The sequence below is a fragment of the Harpegnathos saltator genome, unplaced genomic scaffold (assembly GCF_003227715.2).
Source record: "Harpegnathos saltator strain DR-91 unplaced genomic scaffold, Hsal_v8.6 scaffold81, whole genome shotgun sequence".
Lineage (NCBI taxonomy): Eukaryota > Metazoa > Arthropoda > Insecta > Hymenoptera > Formicidae > Harpegnathos > Harpegnathos saltator.
The window spans coordinates 281,580-305,000 of NW_020230660.1; the positions used below are offsets into that span (position 1 = coordinate 281,580).

Here is a 23,421-nt window from a genome sequence, read left to right on the forward strand (position 1 = left end):
AATCTCCTCCACTCCGCGCGTAAATCTTATACAAGTTTTCCTTCAACGTTAAATGGAATACTTAGCCAAGCGCGTGCGGATTGTCAAGAAGCAGAAGGAACTGCAATCAACACGACTGAAATATCAACAGGGGAAACAAAGTGAGAGGACGAGTTAACGGACAAAACGGAAGGTGAATTTTCGTGCAGACGCGCACTTCCGCTTCGACTCGTAGCCCGGTATATAGCTGTTGAAAATGGAAAGTGCATTTATATCTCAAAGGTAGACGTCGAGCTTATCGGAGCCAGCGACGCAGGAACGGCGCGCGCTTCCGCTTCCGCCGCGGTATCGAAACTCACTCAAGAAAGACTTTCGAACCGGAGATACTCACGGCGTAACGCGAAAGCAAATCGACGTTCCTGCGATTGTAACGACGCGGGTCGAGATTAGAAATCCTACCCACGGCTGCATTACGCGCCTCATTTCCACCTCCTCGCGAGGCGTCTCCTTAATTATCAAACGTTTCCATTCGCCGATTGGAGAAACTGGCTAATTGCTGTAGCAGCCCGCTATTACTTAGTGATTTTTCTCGTGTTCAACGTTATGCACACTAGTGCGATCGACATCTCGCGCTGAGATTCCATATAAATGGGATTCGCGTCTTTCACTTTCCGACAAATAATACAACTTCATCGCTCCGTTACGTGGAAATTGACTCGTGAACGGCACCCTCTCGCTTTCGATTAAACCAGTCTAGTCTACCGATACCCGGCTATTTTACGTCCGCAAAGATCGGCCGTAGATCGAGGGGGGAGGGGGTGGGGGTGGGTGGAAGGAATATGTTATTAAAATTAAAGTCATTTCGCGGTACACTCTGTGTGTGTGAAGGTAATAACAGGAGCGCATATATTGTGTGTGTATGTGTAGAGTGCGCGCCGCCGAGTCAGAGGACAGATGTAAAAGCCGATACGCGAGTCGCCGTGCAAAAGAAGCACGGGTGATCCATCAGAGAATCAGCCCGCTTTCACTGCGCTTGAGATCGGTAGGGGACGAAGGGGACACACCGGATCAAGATGGACCGTGGAGAACGGCGGCCGTGCCGTGATCTTCGTCGTGACATCGCGCCACGATAACCGCGGACATGCGAACAAGGCGCACACGCGAGAGATACTAGGCCAATATATGCGAGAGGTACTAGTCCGAATGAAACACGCTGTGACCCTCGCTATCGCAGCCGAAGGATCTCTCCGCGCTGTACAACGAGATACAGGATACTGCGGCGGCGCGGCGCGGCGGTGCCATCGACTTCGACGCACAGGACGTTTGCACGAGTCGCCGTGTTTAACGTGTCTCCATTTTTCCGATTTGCACTTTAAAGACACTCGGTGCTTCCGACCGATGCAGCACACGAGGCACACGGCAATTATAAATTTCCATCGCTTCCGCTGTCGATTATAATGTTCCGATTTTCCGCGGATTCTACGGGTGTTACTTTCTCTGTGTGTGTGTGTGTGTGTGTGTGTGTGTGTTCGAGCGAGAGAAGTGTCGGTTATTTTTTATCGCGGGCTAAAGTACCCTCTTGGATGAAGAAATTCAGCGATTACGTCTCATAATTGTAATTTTCGGGACTTGAGAGTTTGGGCTCGCACACGCGGGAACGTATTTTCGGGATTATTTGTTAAAATGAGACTGCGGTATAAATTAGCTAAGTCCTTGCATAGAAAAGTAGCAACTTCGCCGACACTCGACGTGTTAACAATAAAGTAGTCCCATGAATTTTCATGAGTTAAATATTCATGATGTCATTTATTTTATAATAATACGAACGCGCGTGATAAAAGCGGCAACTTATACTCAAAGAAACTATTGCAAATAAGTCGAACGTAAGGCAAAAGAAAAAAACGAAGCGGACTGCGCTCAGCTGTGCTAAGATACCGCGCCTAAATTTATAACCGTGAAGGCCAGTTCGACACGCGATTACTTAAGTGTTCTAGAGTCGGAAACATTGTGGCATTAAAATGTGCGATCAATAAAATGGAGTAAGATAAGCTTCCTCGTTTAATAGAGTTAGGTGGATAAGACCGAGTCGACAATCCGCCGATATCCTGCGCCGTAAATTCTCACCGCGTTCGTCCGTCATTCGCGAATTTTGCTCGGTATCCTCCCGCTCGACATTCTCAAAGCGAAGGATAATATTCGGCGCTTCGCGTTTCTCCTTCGCAACCCCAATTGTTTGCGACAGAAGCTTTTAATTACCGAGCCGGAGCCGGGAGCTTTGGAGATTTTCCAGCGGATCTAAGCGTTCGCCGGATCAGAAAGTTTGAGAAGCACTGCGTTAAACCACACGTGGATGCCACAAGCGAGATTACGAGCGAGCACAGATATAACAGCGCGATGCGACGTTCTGTCGCATTTCGCATAACCCTCCTCCCCCCCCCCGGCCCTCGTTCTCTTTCTCTCTCCCGACCTCTTCCCTTCTTTTTGCCATCCATTCTCGTTCGACGTAGTTCGGAAACTCGCGCGGAAAAGTGCGATTGTAGAGAATCGAGTCGTTTGTTCGAATTTCGGAGTCAATAAGGCGACTCGCCGGAATTCGAACGAAGGTCGGACTGCGATGCGCGAGAAAGAGAGAGTCAGAGAGAGAGAGAGAGAGAGAGAGAGAGAGAGAGAGAGAGAGGCCAGATCCGACCCAGCCTAATTTCAGACGCTTGCCGATGCTCCCTCGGACATCATTTGCGATCAGCGTATAGCGCAAAGCCGGTCGCACGACGAGCATTGAGCTCATGAACGATATGCGCGATGCACCGGCGGTTCTGCACCGCATCGCATCCTGTGCATCCGAGGATCTTTCCGTTGCACGCGGTTTTGCGCTACGCCGCGCCATGCCGCGCGCTGAGGCCATCGGCGTCGGTATAAAGAATTTCCCTCGAATCTCGCCTGTTTCCCTCTCTCGCCATCGCGCGCGGCCGCTCCGTCTCCCTCTGTCACTCTACGTTCGTACTCGGACTCTCTCTCTCTCTCTCTCTCTCTCTCTCTCTCTCTCTCTCTCTCACTTTCCTTCTGTCCCTCCCCTCAGACGCGGTGAAACAAGATTATTCCGACATACAGTATACGCGCGCGGCAAGTTCTCTTTTCGCGTGTTGGTGCCGGCGGAAGGAAGGAGACCACGAGAGACGTTGCGAGAGCGAGAGAGAAGGAGGTGACTGACTAAACCCCTCCACCCGCGAGCGGCGAGCGTGATAGTCAGCAGGCGATGCGCGACCAAATCTAACGTAACCCCATTGCCGGTTCTCCAGCAAGCGAGCGAGCAGGCAGGCAGGCTGGGTCGCCAAGCGGCGGGAACGAGACGAAGACGGAGTTACGGTCATATGGGGAACGATGAGGTGCGGGAGGGAGGTCAGGGGAATACGCAGGCATGCGCGCCGAGGCGGTTTATCGAGCTACGGAGAGGGGCGGTCGGCGGCCTCGTCGTCGTTATTGCCGCCGCCGCCGCTGCTGCCGCCGTCGCCGTCGACGTCGCGGCGGCGGCAGCGGCGGCGGCGGCGGCGGTGGCGGCAGCAGCAGCAGCAGCGGCGGCGGCGGCGGCGACGGCGGCGGCGGCGGCGGCGGCGGCGGCGGTAGCTACGTGGCACTGCGCGAGTGAGCGAGACTGCCACAAATCGCTGGGGCAGTAGGAGAGAGAAAGTGCGACAAAGAGAAAGAGGGGAGGAGATAGCCTGTACAGCGGGAGGTCAGAGGAGGAAAGAGATATCTAGCAATAGCGAGCGAGAGACCCAGCAGGATCCCGTGGTTGGAACGAGAGAGAGGAGATGCATGGTAGCGGGAGGATGGAGAAGGGAAAAGCGGAGATATCCAGTAGATGCGAGCGAGACGATAGGAGTCGGGATAGAGTAGGGAGAAAGAGAGAGAGAGAAAGAGAGAGGGAGAGAGAGAGAGAGAGAGAGAGAGAGAGAGAGAGAAAGAGAGAGGGAGAGAGAGAGAGAGAGAGAGAGACAACGCGCGAGCGCGCGGCTGGATACGGTGGGAGAGCGCGGCGCGGAGGAGAGTATCCAGCGGGCGAGCGAGCAGGAGCGCGAGAGAGAGAGAGAGAGAGATGTTCCAGAGCGCAAAGGAGAACGTCGGAATGTGGCGGGATGACGAGAGAGTCAAACGAACGAATTACATAGGCGCGGGCGAGACGCGACGATATCCGAGCGGGAGGGAAACGGAGACCGCGAGCTGCCGAGGCGGACGGGCAGGAAGGGGGATTTAGGGAGGAAAGGGGAATACGCTGCGAACGTGATGGAGGGGTTCGCTGGAGGCGGAGAGGGGTGAAAGAGGGGCGCTGCCGCCGAGCAGTCGCTGTCGCGCCAGGCCCCCGCTAGCGGCTAGCAAGCAAGCAGCAAGCAGTCGCAATCCCGTCGCCTAACCAGCATCGCTCGCCTTTACCTCTTCACCCTCTCTCAAAAATCGCATCGAGGCTTCCGTCAGCTGCATTATAATACATACGTCGCCCCGTTTCCGTTCACCGTTTACCGGTTGTTATCAACGACGTCGTCGTTCGCCGTCGCCCCGACGTACGTCGCCATTGCCGTAGCTACCGCCGCCGCTGCCGCCGCCGCCGTCGTCGCCGCCGCCGCCGCCGCCGCCGCCGCCGCCGCCGCCGCCGCCGCCGCCGCTGCCGCCGCCGCTGCCGCCGCCGCCGCCGCCGCCGCCGTCGTCGTCGCCGCCGCCGCAGCCGCTGCCGCCGTCGCCGCTGCTACTACTGCCGTCGTCATCATCGCGACACGTAGTACGTCGTCGTCGTCGTCTTCGTCACCCACGTCGCCGTCGCTGTCGCCGTCGTCGTCGTTGCTGCTGTGTTGCTACTGTTCGTTCAGATTGCGCGTGCCATCGTTGTCAGCGGCTTGTTCCAGCGACGTTCAACTTCGTCGACATTTGACATTTCCAGGCCGTCACGGTCGCATCGTGCGCGCGAGGGAGCGAAAGCGCAGAGAAGAAACGAGGGGCGGCGAACGCGGAGACAGAGAGTGCTCGATACTGGGACGAACCGAGAGAGCAAGAGAGAAAGCGGCGGAGCGCGCGGACCGAGAGAAAAAACGGGGAGAGCTCGTATGATCGGGGAAAGCTGATTATGAGTTGGAACGTTGGTGCAGCGGCGGGTCAGCAGCGCGCATTCGAGCCGGTGAACGTGTGAGAAGGATAAGAAGAGGGAAAGAGAGAAAGAGAGAGAGAGAGCGAGAGCGAGAACGGTCGTTTTTTTCATTCGCGATACACACGCACGGATATACGATACGTCGTCCGTGGCCGCGAGAGACCATCCGGAATTTAACAGTAAAGTGAGAGTCGCAGACGTTTTCGCAGCAAAGTGGTGTTTCAACGGAGCCGCTCGCGGGATATCTGTAAGTGCCCGGCTGAAAATTTCTCTTTGTGTTTTGTTGATCGGTGAGGAGTCCGCCGAGACTCCGAAGAGGAGCGCTACGCAACGAGAATTAGTTATCCGCTGATCGAGCAGAAGATCCCCACCTCCCATAATCGTCAAGGTGATCGCCAACAACACGGCAAGATCGCGGCGCAACTCTCCGTGTGCTCCGGAGCAAGGTAACGCACTCAAAAAGTTCCCCCTTATCTGTGGTTTACCCAGGCGCACCTACCCGTGCGTGCGTGCGTGCGTGCACGCGTTTCTGCGTGTACGTGTGTGCGTGTGCCTGCCTGCCGCGTGATGTGTGGGTGTAGATGCGCGCGTAGATTATACGCGGTCCGTGAATGCGCGAATAGGGCGATCCGCGGCCGATCGAGCGAGTCCAACAACGATGACGTTTTCTCCGCGTGGGCGCCGCGTATCGCAGGCTTTTGTGTACAGACGCCACGTACATGCACGTTCGTACGTGTACGTGCGTGCGTGCGTGCGTGCGTGTGTGTGTATGTGTGTATGTGTGTGTGGTGTAACACGCGCGATCGCGCTCACGGAGTGACGTCACGCCGCTTTTTGCGTCCCGCGGCTGTGTGTTCTCGCGAAATTTTATTCGAGAATCGTGCTGTGTTTGTTGCGTTCCGCCAGTGTGTTATCTTAAAGAGCGGATTAGATTGGCCGCGATATCGCGATATACGCCTGCTTGTTAATATTTGCGACTAGCGTGCGGCAAACAGCATTGTCATGTCCACTCGTGAGTGCCGTAAACGGACACAAAAGATACGCGATACGGATTGTACCGGGGAGAAGACAGCTCGCGGTTGTTTAGCGTCGCAGAGATAACAATCTAACGCTCGTTGTGTTCGCGACGGAAAGTACCATCCGGTCTTGTGACTCGTTAAATCGAGAGAGAGAGAGAGAGAGAGAGAGAGAGAGAGAGAGAGAGAGAGAGCGAGTAGGCGAGTAGTAGGGAGACAAAGACGCGGGTAATTTCGGACTTGTCATCTCGTCGGCTGCAACTTACGGCGTTTTCGATCGACGAGGCGACTCGCGGATCGGTTCCGCGAGCAATTCAAGTCCAACTCCGATTTTCATAATTCCGTGCTCCAGCGGGAAAGCGAGAGACTCCGCCAACGTTACAATCTAAAGGTCAAACGCGTAACGGCAGGTCGAAAGTACTCCGCAATCACTTTTTACACACACATCGGGCGCATTATATATATATATGAGATGAAGTATAAATTCATGAAAGTTGGATATTGCTTTCGACGCGGCTACGCGCGGTAACGCCCGCGATCGAGAACGCTCCGCTCGAAGTATCTCGCAAATTCGATTAAGCGACGATTTCCATATTGGCAGAGTCTGACACACTTAGCGTGTAAATGCATTGCCGAGAAACGTTCGATTGAGAGCGCAACTATAAAGTGAGATTACCGAAAGGACAGGACAGGACAGGTTATGATACGCATGCGGGAGGAAATATCTCACGCTGTTCGACAATGCGCGCGATGTCCATTATGGCCGAAAAAAAACTGCGGCGCACAATACACGTGAAAGGTACTCACATTCCGTCCGATGTCGAAAAATGAGGTTAACATGTCGTTCCGAGCGTCGTTTCTCTCTTCGTCGACGACCACAGATTTCTTGATCCTTCGGCCGTCCGTGCAGATTCCGATCGGCGGTGATTCGTGCGGATTTTCGCGGTGCACGGGAAAGCGATATTACTTAAACTCACAGACATACACACACACAGGTGCATATACAGCGACTATCTCGAAACAACGAAACATTTGGTGAGTTGAGACGACCGTTAAAACTGCGAGTAATTACCAACGTAAGTGAACTATCCGAGCGGCACTGCGCATGCGCGCGGGCGCGCCGTGATACACAGTGAAGTGCACTGACGGACGCTACGATTTTAAAGACCGGAAATTGAAATATCTCAAGCGCCAGTTGAAGACGGTTGGCCGCTGAACGTGCGCGCGTATACGAGGTCAACCGTGGAGTTTTCGGTCGCGACTAGCCGCCGGGTTATCTTTATACGTCACTCGTGACCGCTGAATTTATCTCGTAACAGCGTGATAAACGCCGCAGTGCGTTGAGTTTCGGGCGCGCACACGATCGCCGTCGCGTCGCTTCTCGTATATTCTCCCACGCTCGTGTGGCGTCGAGACCGCGTCGGCCGTCAGTTGTTCACCGGCGATCGACTGCGAGACGACGAGTAACCGGAATTTTCGTGTCTCGCACGGCTCAGTCGCAAGGATCAAGCGCGTTTTGTACGTGTCGCCGAGACGTGCGTACGTGCGTGTCGCGGTGATATATATTCCGTAGTGCTGCAAAGAATCGCGCGAGAGAGCTCCTGCCTGTGAAATGCTCGGTGTGACGTCACCCGCGTATCTCAATATCTCAAGCCGACATTTTGTCGCGTGAAATCGCACGACTCGACCACATGTTAGCCGCAGCTGGAAAGTCGTCGGCCGGATAAAGTATGTATATATATCTGCATCTTTCCCTGCATCGGTCGCGCTCGTTATCGTCCCTTGAATCGTTGGTTAGGCTCTCAACTCTCCGAAGCAGTGACGCTCCGAAGGTCTCCTTAACCTCTCTGTCGTCGAGCGATATTCCCTTAAATTGCGCCTTCTCGTCTTTTGTCGTTGCACTCTCCGTGTTGAGAGCAGTTTATATTCGCGTTTGGCAAAGAGAGAAAGGGTGAGCGCGCGAGAGAGAGAGAGAGAGACAGGGGGGGGAGAAAATAGCTGAGGAGAATAGTCTAGCCAGTGAGATTGATGTGTATTGTATACAGGGTGTCTTGTAATTAACGATACTATATGTATACTTTTCTCAGACGAGTTGAGATTTTTTTCAAAGCTATTTTTATTCGGTATATATTTCTGGGACATATTCATCGTGTTATTACATGCTGTTTTCGCAGATGGCGAGAATCGTGAAAAATAAAGCCGATAGTCTGGTTTCTCAATTCTCTGCAAATCGCTCGTGTTCGGGGCAAATGGTTGCAATTGATGATTAAAGATACTCTCTGTACAACGAGTCTCATTATCGCGATCGCGTTATATGACATTAATTTGCAACAATTATCAATAACGCGAAGGTATCATTTATTTTCTCATTTACGTTCAATTGACCGCTAATTTCGCCGATTGGTTAAAATGGATTTTGAGATTGGACAGATTTAAAGCGAATTTCAACTTAAACAGCACGCGCTCGGGCCTGCGTGCGAAGTACACGTAACATCAGTATGCTCTCCCACGACGAAAATTTCGCGCAGGCCAGAAGCAAAATTACAGGGGACGCGCGGCTTTTTCAGGACCCTTTCGTTCACTCGTTCACTCGAACTTGGAATTTGCGTTCGGCTTCGTTTTACGGTCTCGATTCGAGCCGCACGATATTTACACCACGTGTGTGTGTGTGTGTGTGTGTGTGTGTGTGCGCGCGCGCGCATGCATATATTTACATCACGCATCGCCGTTGGTGTCCCCGATCGGATCGCGTTTCTCGTAGCTGGTCGCCGTGCCGACCGCGGTGTATTTTTTCTACGTGACGCAACGCGGATGGATAATTTTCATGCGGACGGCTGGAGGGGAGGGGCTGACGCGAACGGACGAGAGGAGGATAGAAGGAGGAGGGAGAGGTGGTGGAGGAAGGAAAGAGACGCGTGCAGGTGACCGCGTGTAAATGCGTCGTGAGGGAACGGGTGACGCGCACCCGCGCTCAAACGCATCAGATTGTAGCACGTACCTTCCACGGGCGTATCCCCGCGTTGACATTTCGACCTCGGCGTCTTTCATCCTATTGAGACCTTCCGCACTTCTCGCCGCGACCACGCGCGCGCGACCTTTTTCTAACGCCGGCGTTAGGCGGCGGTTTCCGCGTGTTTACAGTGCCCAGAAGGAAATCGCACCTTTCTACCTACCTACCTACCTATCTACCTGCACAACCGAAGGCCCGACCGCGTCGCTTCGTGTACAGTTAGACCCGTGTAATCGATACGTTTTTCACAATGGGACCGGGCGAAGTTTACTAGACGTTCGGCCGGAGGCTTGACAGATGTGACAGATGTTCATAATGATGTGACACGTTCGTTATCGTCGCTTACGACAGGTGACTATTACACTCTCGTCGACGCGCACTCGTTGCGCGCCGCGCGAAAAATCCGCTCGGTGCTTTTTCACAGCATCATTTATATATTGTATGAAGAACATATACGATACGTCTATATATACGTCCGCTGTAACGTAGTAGCTATTGTAGCGCGACTAGAATGCCCCGACGTGTTCTCTATGGACGGTATAGAAATATTTAGAAGTGCGGCATAGATTCTCGTTAGTTTCGGTCTCCTTTCTCCTTTATTATCGACAATATTTATGAATGCATTTGTATTATTTATCGTTATTCACGACGGCGCCGTGAAGCACCGCGAAATGAAGCTGACGAGTATATGTTTCTCTTTCTTCTCTTCTCCCCCTTTTTACGCCAAGGAACCATCGCGTTGCGATACGCGAGTCGTGACGTAACATGTCGTGCTGTTGAAACGATTAACTTAAACTTTAATAACAGCCCTTTTAATTAAACAAGCGCGTTAGTTTGAATTAACTGCGCTTTACGACCGTTTAATTTGTTACACATTTCTTTTATATTTGCTCACGTTCATGGCTTTAATTTTCCACCTCTCGCATTCGAGCGCTCTCAAGGCGCCGCGTATACCGATGGCCACGTGCCACGGAAGTTTACATCAGTCGGGAAGTACGGTGATTCCTGTCCAAACAATCGGACGTGTGCGCTCGCGTTTACGACTCGGTCTCACCGCGATTCGATCAAAGGTCGTGGAATGTAATTTCATAATGCGTCGCGCCGGGCCGGGTCGGGCCGCCGCCGGCGACGTAACGTCGAACGGTCGAAATACAACACATCTCCTCGTCCGTGTGACGTGTGTTACCGTCACACCGCGAAAGTTAACACACACGGTGTGAGTTAGTAAATGCCCTTGCGCATATTTCTTTCCGCGGCATCATCATGGAGAATTATCCCGTGACATCATCGTCGGCGAACGTGTGTAGATGTGTGGAAGCGATTGCGCCGCGGAAGCGGACTATTTTATGGGCTGTGACGCAACGCGTGCGAAACTATTTCAGGCAGAATGTCCATGTGGCGACCTTGAGATATTTTTCTGCAAAAATGAAACGTTAGTTCTAGCCTAATTTAGAATTCGACCGACGATGAGCCGTTTCACAGCGATGTTCGCGAGCGACACGAAATGTTATCATCTCTCAACGCGAGTTTCCCGAAATCCAATTTTCTCGTGTTCCGCGGAAGGTGAGATTATTCGGTGAATACAATTCTCTCTCTAATACGTATGAAATTTTAAATTTAAATTAAAGGACTCGCGCGCGCGCGCGCGCTATGTGCTCTACGAGCAATTCGCACTATGAAGACGAATGACTCCAGTAGCGAGAATATTAAGAGCGCAAAGAATTCTTAAGAATGGGGTTACGAGGAATTTTCGTTGCTACAATGTGAATGGAAGATTACGGCATTTCTAGCAGAGGATGGTTGGCTCTCTATATTTCCGACTATTAGTTATCAGTAAAAATTAACTTTTTTTTTTACAGTTATTTACGCACGTCGACACTCCAATGTAGGAGATGTTACGAATTAGAGCATCGATAATTTATTAGTTTCACATGAAATTTTCAAAACTTGGATGCAAATTTTGCTCAAAGGGATACAATGATATACAATAATCGGAAGAAAAAAAAAATGTTCCCAGGATTATCGCAAATTATTAACGATGCGCCAAATTTGTGCAATATACGTGTGCCTTTCTAATGTCATCGCGGAATAGTCGTTTCGGCGTAAAGTAATCGCGTCGATTCGGCGGTCGACATGGTGAACTTATCGGCGGTCACGCCGATCGATAATTCGAAAGGAGCGCATCCAGCTTGCGGGTTCTCCATGTCCGCCAGCAGGTCTCGTTCCAAAAGGAGAGTTCGACCGGTTGATAGATCTTGAAGGCTAGATGGTGAAACCGATACGCGTATGAAAGCGAGAAGCGCGATGTATCGTCGTAAAACACGTCAAGTCGATGGCCAGAGAACGGCTGCGCTTGAACGGAACCTTAATGCGTAAGTGCTTAATGAGGGGCTTAATTAATAATGAGAATTAAAAGGTGTCGACGAATTAAGCTGCAGGCTTGAAAATTGATTACAAAACCTTGTCTCTCGGTTAATTACAAGGGAACTTTGTTGTCACGGGTACTCGGTTCGATTAATTAAATTACAACGAGGATACTTAATATCGGATCTCTGAAAGCTGCGACGGAAAGAGAAACAGAGAGAGAGGGGGGGGCGGGGAGGGAGGAGAGGAGAAAAGTTGAGAGAGAGAGAGAGAGAGAGAGAGAGAGAGAGAGAGAGAGAGAGAGAGAGAGAGAGAGAGAGAGAGAAAGCGAGATAACAGATCTGTATAATTGAATTTCCCCTGAGAAAAAGTCAAAGTTGAAGAATACGACTGATTGCCATTTCGTACTACCGATTGCCGCGCATTTCACGGTACACTCTGTATACATTAATCTTTAGTGGCAAAAGTTTGGCAACGAGGGGGAGACACAGAAGGGTGACGCGTGCATACTCGAGGGTGGCGGCGTAATTTCGGGGGTAACGCGCGCGTAACGTCGAGTAACGCGAGTTGTCGCGCCTGAAAGCGTACAAAGCGGGAGCGACGTGCATGGAGGCGAAAGATGTTGGCAGCACAGGGCATTAACTCCGCGGCATCTTTAACCGTCAACTTGACAGTGCAGCCTGCAAGATCGTCGTGCCACGCCTCAGAGGCCGCACTCCGCCGCTCCGAACGTTTCTCCGCTGAAACGTATCTCCGATTTTTCCGCGATTTATGCGAATCACATTCCACGTACCTGTTGCGACCTGTTATCGCGCGATTCTTCGCTCTGCGCTCCGATTGCGTCTCATCGCACTCGCTGCTCTCCATCATATTTCATTTATATTCGCGGTCTAATGCAACTTTAACGCCGTCTTGTCAGTTGCGCGCAAAGTTTAGAACCAAGATCGATATTGATGGATACGTAAACTCAGTGCCGGGAGTTTGCTCGCATTGATACCTCTCGCAGTGTGTCGGACCGGCTACTGATAATCAAGCAACTCGCTGCTGCAACTGTGCTCCAGTTTTGGTGTGTATCAAATAATCGATCAACATCAGCAGCAGCGGTGTATACGCGGGGGATATTCAAAAATTATGATCGCCCGTCCCGGGGGACTTTCTATTGAGAAAGGAGCTAGCATACAACAAGTCTCGATAACCGTCTGATATCAAAGTTTAATTACCGTTGTCGGGAATAGTAGGTGGCGGAATCGAAGTACTTGCTATCGAACGGTCGATATCGCGATGACGCTGATACAAAGTATCGCGATCATCTGTGGGGGAAGACACGCGCTCTTATACACACACACACACATACGTGCACATGGTAGTATCGAGCAGCGGCTCGTTTTAATTTTAGTCTCATGACAGGCTGCGCTCCCGCGAGGAAGAGGCGGGTGGCGTTGACCCGCCGGCATAACCTACAAATATTTCTCCCCTCCGTCCGCGCCTTGCCTCCCTTGCCCGCTACCCCCTTCCCTCCATCCCTCCCTTCTCCCGAAAGGTCCTTTCTCTTTCTCGCTCACCTCGGGCGATACATCAACGTAAATCCACGGGCGTTCTTGCGTTCCCCTTTTTTGGATGCTCGAACGAACTCGCATTCTCGCTGTAACGTCTCCCTCCTTTCACCCCTGCCGTCGCCGGTTGTTTCTCCTACCCCCGTCGTCTCTCTTGCCCTCTTCCACCGTCCGCGCCCCTCTTCTTGTCGTGGCCTGTTAACCTTCTCCTCTCGCAATCTGCGAACGATATCCGAGTTCATACATCCGATACAGCTCCGGTATGCATCGTGTCGCGCTACGCGGCCGATTGTTTGATCCGGTATCCGGACGGCCGCGACCGTCGGTAACCTCTTCTCGCTGTTGATTTTTCATCGTTTCCGAAACTCACGCGCTAGTTTCAATCGCGATCGAATCCCGCTCCGAAAATAAAAGTTACACGGCGGCGATTCGGCGGACGTATTCGCACGCAAATTTTCACTCTCTTTACTCTCCTCCGGCGGCGATTGGAAAAATTATGTGATCGAGTTCTGACGGCGGCGCGTCCGTTTTCACAATAACACAGCCCGCTGGAAATTCCGCTCCATCCGATCCGACCGATGGACGATGGAACACGATCGCTGATGAAGACGCAGTGGGCTTCGAAAAAACATGTTTACAGCGGAATAATCGAGGAATTTGGGCAGCTTTTAAGCTCGTTGAGATTTTAGTGGATGAATAACGCGGGGGACAGCGTCGCGGGAGGAGCGCGCATCGTTTTTATCGCTCGTCTATACGGACTGTTTATAAATCGTGATTAAATATTGCACACGTGGACCGTTGTTTGCGCGTAGATTAACTTTGTGCAATCAATATCGCGCTGGCAAATGAAACCGACTCATTAACAGGCTAATACAGGCGCAAGCAAATACATAATTGAACGTATAGCGGGGCAACTATTCATCCACGTACTCGCGCATTGTGTTAAATAGTTGTATAAATCAAACAATCCGACCGGCACAGCGGGACATTTTCGATCCTTGCTCGAGCCTCCCTCCCTTCCGCGTGTTTCCGCGTCGACGCATAATTTTTCCTCGCGTACGACGACCCCCCGATAACGATCGCGGCGTTTTTTCCGATTCGCAGCTCGGTGGCGTCGTAATGACCGCGTTTTCGCGTTAATACGCGGCACTCGTCTGCGCAAAATTCGATCCCGCGGGGACGATAAATATTCAAGGGCACGTTATTCCCCTCGCGTTCTGTCCCGAGGAATTTCATGGCGCGCGGCGGGAGCGAAAAAGAGAGGCGGAAAGAGAATAACGAGGAGAAATGGAGACAGGGGAAAAGAGAGAGGGAGGGAGGGAGAGAGAGAGAGACAGGGAGTGCATTTTGCGCAGCGTGATAACGCGCGCGCGCGCGCGCGTAGCGCGGCCGACTTCCCGACAATGAGTCGGAATGAATGATTTGCAAGCGTTGAAATGCATGAACGAGCAGCCCAAGCGCAACGTCCGATTGGACGGGGAACAGGCCCCCGAATGTCGTCACCGTCGCCCCCGCGCGATCACGCCTCCCCCCTCGCGAATTTATGGCTTCAAAGCGGCCCGATGCATCCGTCGCGCCACGTCAAATTGCTTTTGAGCGGTTTTTTAACCCCTTGCTCGCTCGCTCGCTCGCTCGCTCGCTCGCGCACGACCAATTTCGCGTTCTAATTGCACTTCAGCCGACGCGAACCGCCGCGCGTTCGCCGAAGAAATGGCCTCTGCACGCCCGTATTCTCGCGAATTCAGTGCCTTCGACCGTAGAATGGGGGCGCATTCGAAGCCGGTGACGTTGCTCTTGATATCGAGAGAGAGAGAGAGAGAGAGAGAGAGAGAGAGAGGGAGAGAGAGAGCGAGAGAGAGAGAGAGAGAGAGAGAGAGGGAGGGAGAGAGAGTTCCCCATCGCTGATATTAGAAAGATATCGATACCCGGCGCAGGAGCGGGATATACCGGACGGGAAATACCGCCGGCTCGCGCCAGCGTCCGAGGCGGCTGCCGTTCTATTTGCGTTTCCACGTCGTCGATTTATGCGATTACACACATTCCTAATTTCACTCGGCGATGGGCGATGGGCTCGCTTGATCGTATTTTTATTACGTTTATCAGTACCGTCGCTAATTTTATGGGCGCTCGTAACTTGGGATCATCAGCGTCGCCTGGCGTTATCGAGTTCTACTCGGAATTTTAATCGCCACCCCGTGTATGCATTTATCATCCGGGACGGAATTTGCATTTCCATCCGCGTGTAATCAGGTATCCCCGCACAGATTCGGAATTGAACAAAAAAAAAAAAGAAATCCAACCAACAAGAAGAATATACTCGACTCGTCCATCGCGCACCGTTCGTTCCCCCCCGGCGAACGTGCGCGCTTCTAACAAACGGAGTTCCCGTCATATCCCGGTAATTCGCGCCAATGGTGCGAGCCGAGGCTAACTTTCCGCCGGGCTAACTTTCCGCCGGGACGTACGCGTTATTTTTTAATGCGTTTGCCCGCGGATGATTCCGCTGTGGCGTTTTCTGATCCCGCTCGACGAGCTTTTAGTCCGAAAACGGCCGCGGCCGCGGCCGCGCGCGCAGGCTCGTTGGGGTGAGAAATATTCTCTGCGTAATTACGCGCGACCATTTCCGCCAGAGGCGGCCGGTCTGCACTTGCGGTCTGGACTTGTTGAAAATGCGTCGCGGACACGGTGCGACGCGCGATGTCGTCGTCACCGTCGTCGTCGTTCTATGTAATGAGAATTGGCGGCGGCCGCGCGCTGTTTTTCTCCTTGATTTCACGGTCCCCGCGCAGTTTGGAATTTTTTAACGACGCGCGACTTCCTCGCGGTTACTGTGTTATTTGCTCTTTTAAGATGAGAACGTACGGGTATACGCGTGTCGTCCAAAGTTACATTTATCGTTATGCTCTCCTCGATATACGCCCGGGGAATTAATATCGTTTACGAAGGGAGCTCTTAACAAGCGCTCTATGTCACACTTGCGCGTGATTCTTCCTGTTTACGTTGCGCCTGCATCACGTGTCGAGACTATCCTGTGGCTTATACTCTTACAGCTAGGAGAGGAATGTGTATATCTTCTCATATATATATATATATATATATATAGAGAGAGAGAGAGAGAGCAGAAATGTCTTAAAAGTGATAATTTATCAATTTCCTCTCAATTGCTGAAAACTTGATTTTTGTAGGACAGCTAGGTGCTTGCTTCTCCCTTCAATGTCTTCCTTTTAACCTTCGTAGTGCCGTGAAATGAATGGACAACGTGCGAAAAACGTGACATTGAGAGCTCGTTTAAAGTTCCATTGAATTAACGTCGGAACGGTGATCATATCTGCCGGTCTATGAATGTTTCGCGAAATTCGCGTTCCGCGCCGACGTGTGTGCGGAATCACGGACGGATGCAGCAACTTGTTAGTTCATAGGCACTTAAATCCTGCGAGCGCGAGCGTAAAGCCGAGCTTGCATAGGCGCGCATTCGCGGCGCCGGCACCGCGCGCTCGAACCGGATGCATACTCGCGAATCGACGATCGATATCGCCATTGTTTTCCATTCGGCTGATAATGCCGCGGCTTTATGCGTATGGTGCATTTCGCTTTGGCGCGGAACTTTCTCATTGTCCCGCGTTTTCCGAAGGTAAAATCCGGCCCTCTGCCCACCTACCTGTTCCCTACGTCTACCGAACTACTCTTTTTTTTTTTCTTTGTTTCCTTCTTTTTTCCCTCGTACGCCTAATGATGAGTTAGCGAAACGCGCGCGCGTATCGACGGATTCTCTGCGCGAATTACCTCATCGGGCAGGCTCGTTCGCCGCCGAAGATAAACATGGGAATGTAAATTACACGTATTGCTTACTTGTAGCGCGATACTTGTGCGCGCTCGTGCGCGCATCGTGTACTTTTCAGCGAAACAAACCTGCGGATACCACGAGCGCGTCCATAATGCAGCTTACGTTGGCATATAAATTTCAGGGTTTTTAATTTTTCGTTTATTTCGCTCATTGCCACGCCGCGCTTCGCCTGTGTTTACGCCATGAAAAACCGAGTCGCGGTAGCAGCCGGAACGTTCAGGCTCGGAATCGTGAAAATTTGCTGCGAGCTTGATACGAGCTACATTGTTTAATGTACTGTAATTAGCGATTTTCCATAATCCCGGATCCGGGCCGCAGTTCTATCTAGAGAGTGTTCCACTTTTGATCGCGTCAATTTTATATTACAGATTCCACGACGAATTTGGTATCGATTTCTCGTGAATATTTCACGGCGGGCCATTAATCGCGTCGCGCGACCTCGTCGTGTAGTCAGCTTCGCAAAATTTTGTCACCGTTACCTCCAGGAAAGTGTCTCGCGGACTCGTCATGCGCACAGAAGCCAAAGTTCGCGCATTGTGTCGGCGTTTTTGTTGCGAGCAACGAAAACCCCCCCGCCGACGCCGCCGACGCCGCCGCCGCCGCCGATTACATGGCGCGACTCCGAAGTGGCGTCTAATTGCGCCCGATGAAATAGCGATTCGCGTAATTCGCAGTCGGGGCGAGCTCGTTACAAAACAAATTGCATCCCGCGTGCTCGCGCAGCCTGGTTATTATCCAGGCGCGATACAGACCCGCGAATGTCAATTACTTCTTGCGCCCCGCGCTACTTTGTTCGGCCGGTAACTTCCTTAATGAACGAAATTCGGCTGGCGCGCTCCCGCCCGGGCGCGGCGGTGTGTTTCCGGTCTTTCTGCAACTTCCACGCCAGTTTGCTGATGCGGAAGAACGTGAATCGCTCTCTCCCTCCCTCCTTCTCTCTTTCTCTCTCTCTCTCTCTCTCTCTCTCTCTCTCTCTCTGTCTCTCTCTGTGTGTGTGTCCTCTCTTTTCTCTCCCTTCGTGTGTGCAAAAAGATGCTGGTGCTGTCTGCTTGCGACCTCTAGATTCTCTTTTTCTCTCCCTCTCCTCTCCCGAGAAAAAAAAATATATATATATACGTACATGTAAAAGGACGCGCATGCAAAAAGGCACGAGCGAAAAATAGCGCATCGGCGCATACAAATTTGTACCGGCGCTTTCGGTAGCGCAACCGCGCGCGCACCGGGACACACAGTCGTGTCTTATTTTACGAGACGTTCCTGCATGAATTCTAAACCCCTTCAAAAAGATCCACTTACTGTCGTACGCGCATCGTGTTTGCTCAGATCTTCGTTGCTCCGCGAAAAAGCTCTCGGGAGAGAGCCTCTTTCGTTGGATATTTTCCGCGACTCACACTGTCCTCTTTCTCTCCTCTCTCTCTCTCTCTCTCTCTCTCTCTCTCTCTCTCCTCTCTCCCTCTCCTACTTCCCCCCTCCCCCCTCTCCTCTCCTCCCCCCCCCCCTCCTCCCTTCTCTCTCTCTCTCTCTCTCTCTCTCTCTCTCTCCCCACCCCCCTCTCTCTCTTCCTTCGTCCTCCCTGTGTGTTTCGAAATAAACTTATCGAAAGCTCCGTGTACGCGGCTCCGGACAGTTACAAGAATAACTCGAGTTCTAATCCGCGCTCGTACAAGTCGCTTCATCTGCTGAAGTACGGATGTTGAGATCGTAACAGTGCGTAAGATTTGCAGGAACGCGAAGCTCGTCTACTTGTACATTTATCGAGGAAGCATTATTTTTACGGTCCTGATATTTCAGATTCTGAATATGGATTTCTCAAACTTGAAAACGTCAGCAAAATTATTCGATCTTGAATTTAGTCCCATACGATAAAGAAGTTGCGTCATGGAACTGTAGCCGTTGCAAATTTATAAGAATATAATCATTGTGGTGGTAAATCCTCTCTCTCTCTCTCTCTCTCTCTCTCTCTCTCTCTCTCTGTTTTTCTCTTTCACGGTTGTCTGCTGTATTTTAGATGACGACCGACTCAAAAATATAACGACGGAGTCAACCACCATTTTATCCGGTCCAGTTAGGAAATAGGAGAAATTATTGGAAACCCCGACTGTGTACGCGCAGAGAAACCTATAGGAATGTGAGTTACACGGTGGTTATCAGGGTCGCATTAGGAGCGTGAATGGAGCACCGAGGAGCCGTATCCGCAGGCCCGAGAAAGAAATACGATAATATCGAAAACGCAGTTTGCTCCTTCGGTACATACCCGAAATCCTTTTAGCTAATTTAATCGGATCTAATTCCATTACACAGCCGGCAGCAACCCTTAAGCCCCTCCCGGTCGTTCCCATTGTTTCATCCCGTTAATTTCGCTTTTCCTTTTTCCCGCCCCCCTTTTTTTCCTTTTTTATTTTTTTATTTTACTTACTCTCGCTCCCGCGCACAAAGGGAGACCCGTCGAATGAGCCGTGTTCATGCACACACGGCTATATCCGCGTGCAGAACTGCACGTGCCCGTTCGGGTAATCAGGCGCAATCTATTGGAAATGTTAAAAATCATTTTTTCTACCTCGCCGCTCTCTCGCCTCTCTCTCTCTCTCTCTCTCTCTCTCTCTCTCTCTCTCCCCTCTCTCGTTCGTTTATTCGTGCGCATCTCTGTTTACGTAACTCTCTCTCTCTCTCTCTCTCTCTCTCTCTCTCTCTCTCTCTCTCTCTCTCTCTCTCTCTCTCTCTCTCTCTCTCTCTCTCTCCCCCTCGTTCATCCACTCATTCTCTGTCGATCGAAGCCGCCGCCTCTCTGTCGGCATATCGCTCGCATCAACGGATTTGTCCAATCGACCGCAATCACGTATCCAACCGGTGCATTATAATGGCGACGTTATAAATGGACCGGCCGGCAAATAAAAGCACGCAAACGCGAAAACCGCATTTCTGACTAATATCCCGTCATGTCGGGGCGCTATTTCGAAATCAGCGTCAGATTCGTTCCTCTCCGTCGTGCGCGCTCCAAACTCGTCGACCGTGTACGCGAAATATAAATACGCACGATTAAATAAACTCTGTAACGGCGGGTTAATTCGCGTCTTGATTCTCGCGATGTATTTAACCGTCATGAAAATAACACGTTCGCTCGCGAACGTGCGGTGCTCGGCGTTGAGCGGCGTAAATCCGCGGCGATTTTGAATTTCCCGGCGTCGACGTTGCTCTCACCGTTTCGTGACGTTCTTGATATTCTTATTCGACACCGTGTGGCGCGACAAATTCCGCCTCCGCCGCAACTTGCAACGACACTCGAGGAGAGTGAGAAGGTGTCGAGCACTCCGTCAAGGTCCCGTATAATTTGATACACGCCGAGTGTTGTGTCGATCAGCCGTTCTCGTCGAAGGCTCGCGCGTTCGCGATGCGCGCACGTGCTTTCTTACGTGCACACGTGCGCACACCGCACACCGCACGTCGCAGACGACGGGATAGACGTGTACGCGCGTTGCTCGATCAGTCGGGGGGAGGGGGGAGGGGCACGGTAGAAAAGGGAGGTTAATTAGGGATTCAGCTGTTTTGCATCGCCGGATTCGGCTCGGACGATGAGAACGACCTTCGAAGGTACGGAGGAGCTCGCGGCGACGACGACGACGACGACGACGAGGACACGAGGTCGAAACGTCTGTGTGAGATATTGATTCGGTCGGCCCTCTTTCCTGCGGTAGTCACGTGAAAGAAGAAGTGGACGAAGCTCGAAGCCGCATTCGTGCACGTATATCGATTCGACCGGCAGCAGGGAGAGAACGAGAACAAGAGAGAGGGACAGAGAGAGAGAGAGGGGGGGAGAAAGAGAGATACACAGAGGGAGAGAGGGAGAGAGAGAGAATGCAGGCTCTCGAGCACGAAAGCGAGTCACGAAAGCTATAGAGAAAGAAAGAGAGAGAGAGAGAGAGAGAGAAAGAGAGGAGAATCGGTACGTTAGTCGCGTCTGACCGGCTCCGCCTCGTACGCAATAATTATTAATAAAGCCAGCCGAGATTCGTTTTTCCCGATCAAAGTTTCACGTCGGCATCGCGAGACGATATCAATGGCAAAGTGCCGAGATCAACAGCACATCTGATCAGGGTACCGTAACCTTTTCCGGACGAAAAGGAAGTAAGGTTTTCAACGGACATTATTAACGATACAACGTAACAAAACATCCATTAATTGACTGTGAACCTCGTAGCTTCACGAGTTAACACACATTGTACTTGTGAAATAAATATTAAAGTAATATCATTACCATTAATAGTAATATCGTTTAATGCGCGTATTACATAACGATAATGTGAAAATCAATTTTATCCCTGAGGCGCGCGCGTTTCAGATTGCACACGTGCACACAGAAATCTCCTGCGAGATAATTGTAAAAAGTATAGGGAGACGCGCGAGCGAAAATACGGTGCGCGTTTAATGCTCGCAGAAATTGCAAACTGGTAAAAGATAGACCTGGGAGATTGAATATTTCAGACGAATTGCAGACGAGGCGAACGAACGAGCAAAACAAATTCGATAGTTGCGTAAAAATAGAGAAAAAAAACGGACTCTGTATGTGCCTGGATAAAGGTTAAAGCTGAATCGGTACATTCTTCCGTGGACGCGGCAATTCATCGCGTATCTCGCACGCGGTGCAAACTTATATTCGCAGCATATTTTCGAATCCATTGTCTGATCCAAAACTACCAGCTGTCGGCTGTATTGAAACTTGTCTGCTAATCGGTGTCATTCTCGTATCCGTATATCCGAATATTATCGGATTGTATCCCGATTGCTTTTACCGCGTACGATAACGTTTTTCACGTTCGTTAATCGCTGCATTAGCGTCCGACATTTAACGTTATCCTATTTTTCGTGCTTGTAAAATGCGTCTTTCTTTGTGCGGCGTTTTTACACGTTTTTATAAATACCAAACGTAATAATATTACGTCGAGAAGATTCTTCCCCGCGGAAAAAAGATTTTCTCCGCGAGAGAAAATTCGACATCGGATTCGTCGGAAAATAAGCTGAAATTGGGTTTGGCTGAAATTATAGATACGAATGCACGATATGGCTCATTAATTACTAATTAAAATCGGCCCCCAGAAACATCGTCTGTTTCTCTTGCGTGTTCTCCCTTTGTATACCGTGCGCAATCGTAAACGATACAATACACATATAGGCAGAGATGTATTTATACGATTTATACGATTTGATTTTATGTGTGTACACATTTATATGCGTCTCTCTCCCTCTCTGTGTTACCGCAAGAGAATTCATTCTCTCCAATGGCATATCGCACACGACAATTATCACGTTGGACACCGACCACTGACGACGAAGCTAGGCGGAATCTTCGCGCGCGCGCGCGCGCGCGCGCGTTATTCCGGCGATTCTCGGCGAACGCGCGGAATCCCGCTGAAAACAAACGGCTCCGCTCGAAACGTTTTTCTTTGTGACGCGGCGCGACCCTTACGCCGGTGTGTGTGCGCCGGACGCGCACACATACGTCGCCATAACTCGCGCCAGGTAGCATGAGAAACGGCGACTCGAGCCCGCTTTTCGTAAGCGGCTTACTTGCGCGACGGAAAATTGTACTACAGTCCTGCGCGCCCGTCCGCGTGCCTTTTTCTTCGCCTTAACTGTCTCTACGTCGTACATAAAATGCACGATCATCCGCCCCTCGCGACGTCCTCCCGCCGCCGCCACCACCACCTCTTGCCGTTTTCCCTTCGCTCCTTCCCCCGTCCACTCAGCCTCGCCGAGCAGTCCGCACCCGATGTTTATGCTGCACATAAGCAAACACAGTTTTTCTTCGGCTAATGTACGCGGGAGATCGCCAAGAGTTATGACTCGCGTTGCGAGCTTTCACGGTTGGAATTATTAAATTATACGGCACCTCAAAGCCCGGTGTCAAGCGCGCGACGATATTCCCGCGCCCAGTCGATTAAGGCGTCATCTATGATATATTATTAATAATACCGATGTGTATATACACGGCACACATACATATACATGCGTATACATGCGTATACATGCATATACGTTCGACGCTGGATATTCTCTTATCGTGAACACTTAAGTAGTCGTATCAACCCCTATATATCTATATATAAGAAGCAATCTATAATTGCAAACTTGATATCTCGCGTGTCGCGGACGCGGCGGGGGTTGCGTTTTCATCCGGCGTAACTTCGCGCGCGCGCGCGCGCGTCCGTGTCCGGTTCGTCATCCCCTGTGTGTAGCGACGAGACGACGCGCAACGTGTCCCCCGTCGTTCGATGTTTCCCTCGGCGGATTCGTCGATCGCGACGGGGCCTGGTCGAAAAACGAAACGTCCGCTCGTCGTTGCTCGTGCGTGCTTGTGCATTTTGCGTAGTCCTGCGCTTTCACGATTCTACCCTCTGTCTGTTCGCCGCGGCTTGCGCGCTTAACCCCCTCACCGTCCCCCCGTCTCGCCCGCCCGAGCCCAGCCCGGCCCCGAAAACAGAAAGCATTTTAAGCCTTTGCATCCGCAGTAACGCGAGTTTTCGCTT

At 51.4% G+C, this 23,421-nt stretch overlaps 1 protein-coding gene across 14 annotated transcripts in view; it reads left to right on the plus strand.

The window, feature by feature from the left end:
- Positions 1–4,708: 4,708 nt before the first annotated feature.
- LOC105190716 (histone-lysine N-methyltransferase 2D) overlaps positions 4,709–23,421 on the plus strand; it is a 397,403-nt gene continuing 378,690 nt past the window's right edge. For 4 of the 14 annotated variants that reach the window (XM_025306883.1, XM_025306887.1, XM_025306888.1 and 1 more), the window contains exon 1: positions 4,712–5,559. The gene's annotated coding sequence lies outside the window, so the exon portion shown is untranslated. Of the gene's footprint in view, positions 5,560–6,610; positions 7,858–23,421 lie in introns of those variants that run through there. The other 10 variants (XM_011153602.3, XM_011153604.3, XM_025306881.1 and 7 more) reach the window with 6 other exon arrangements.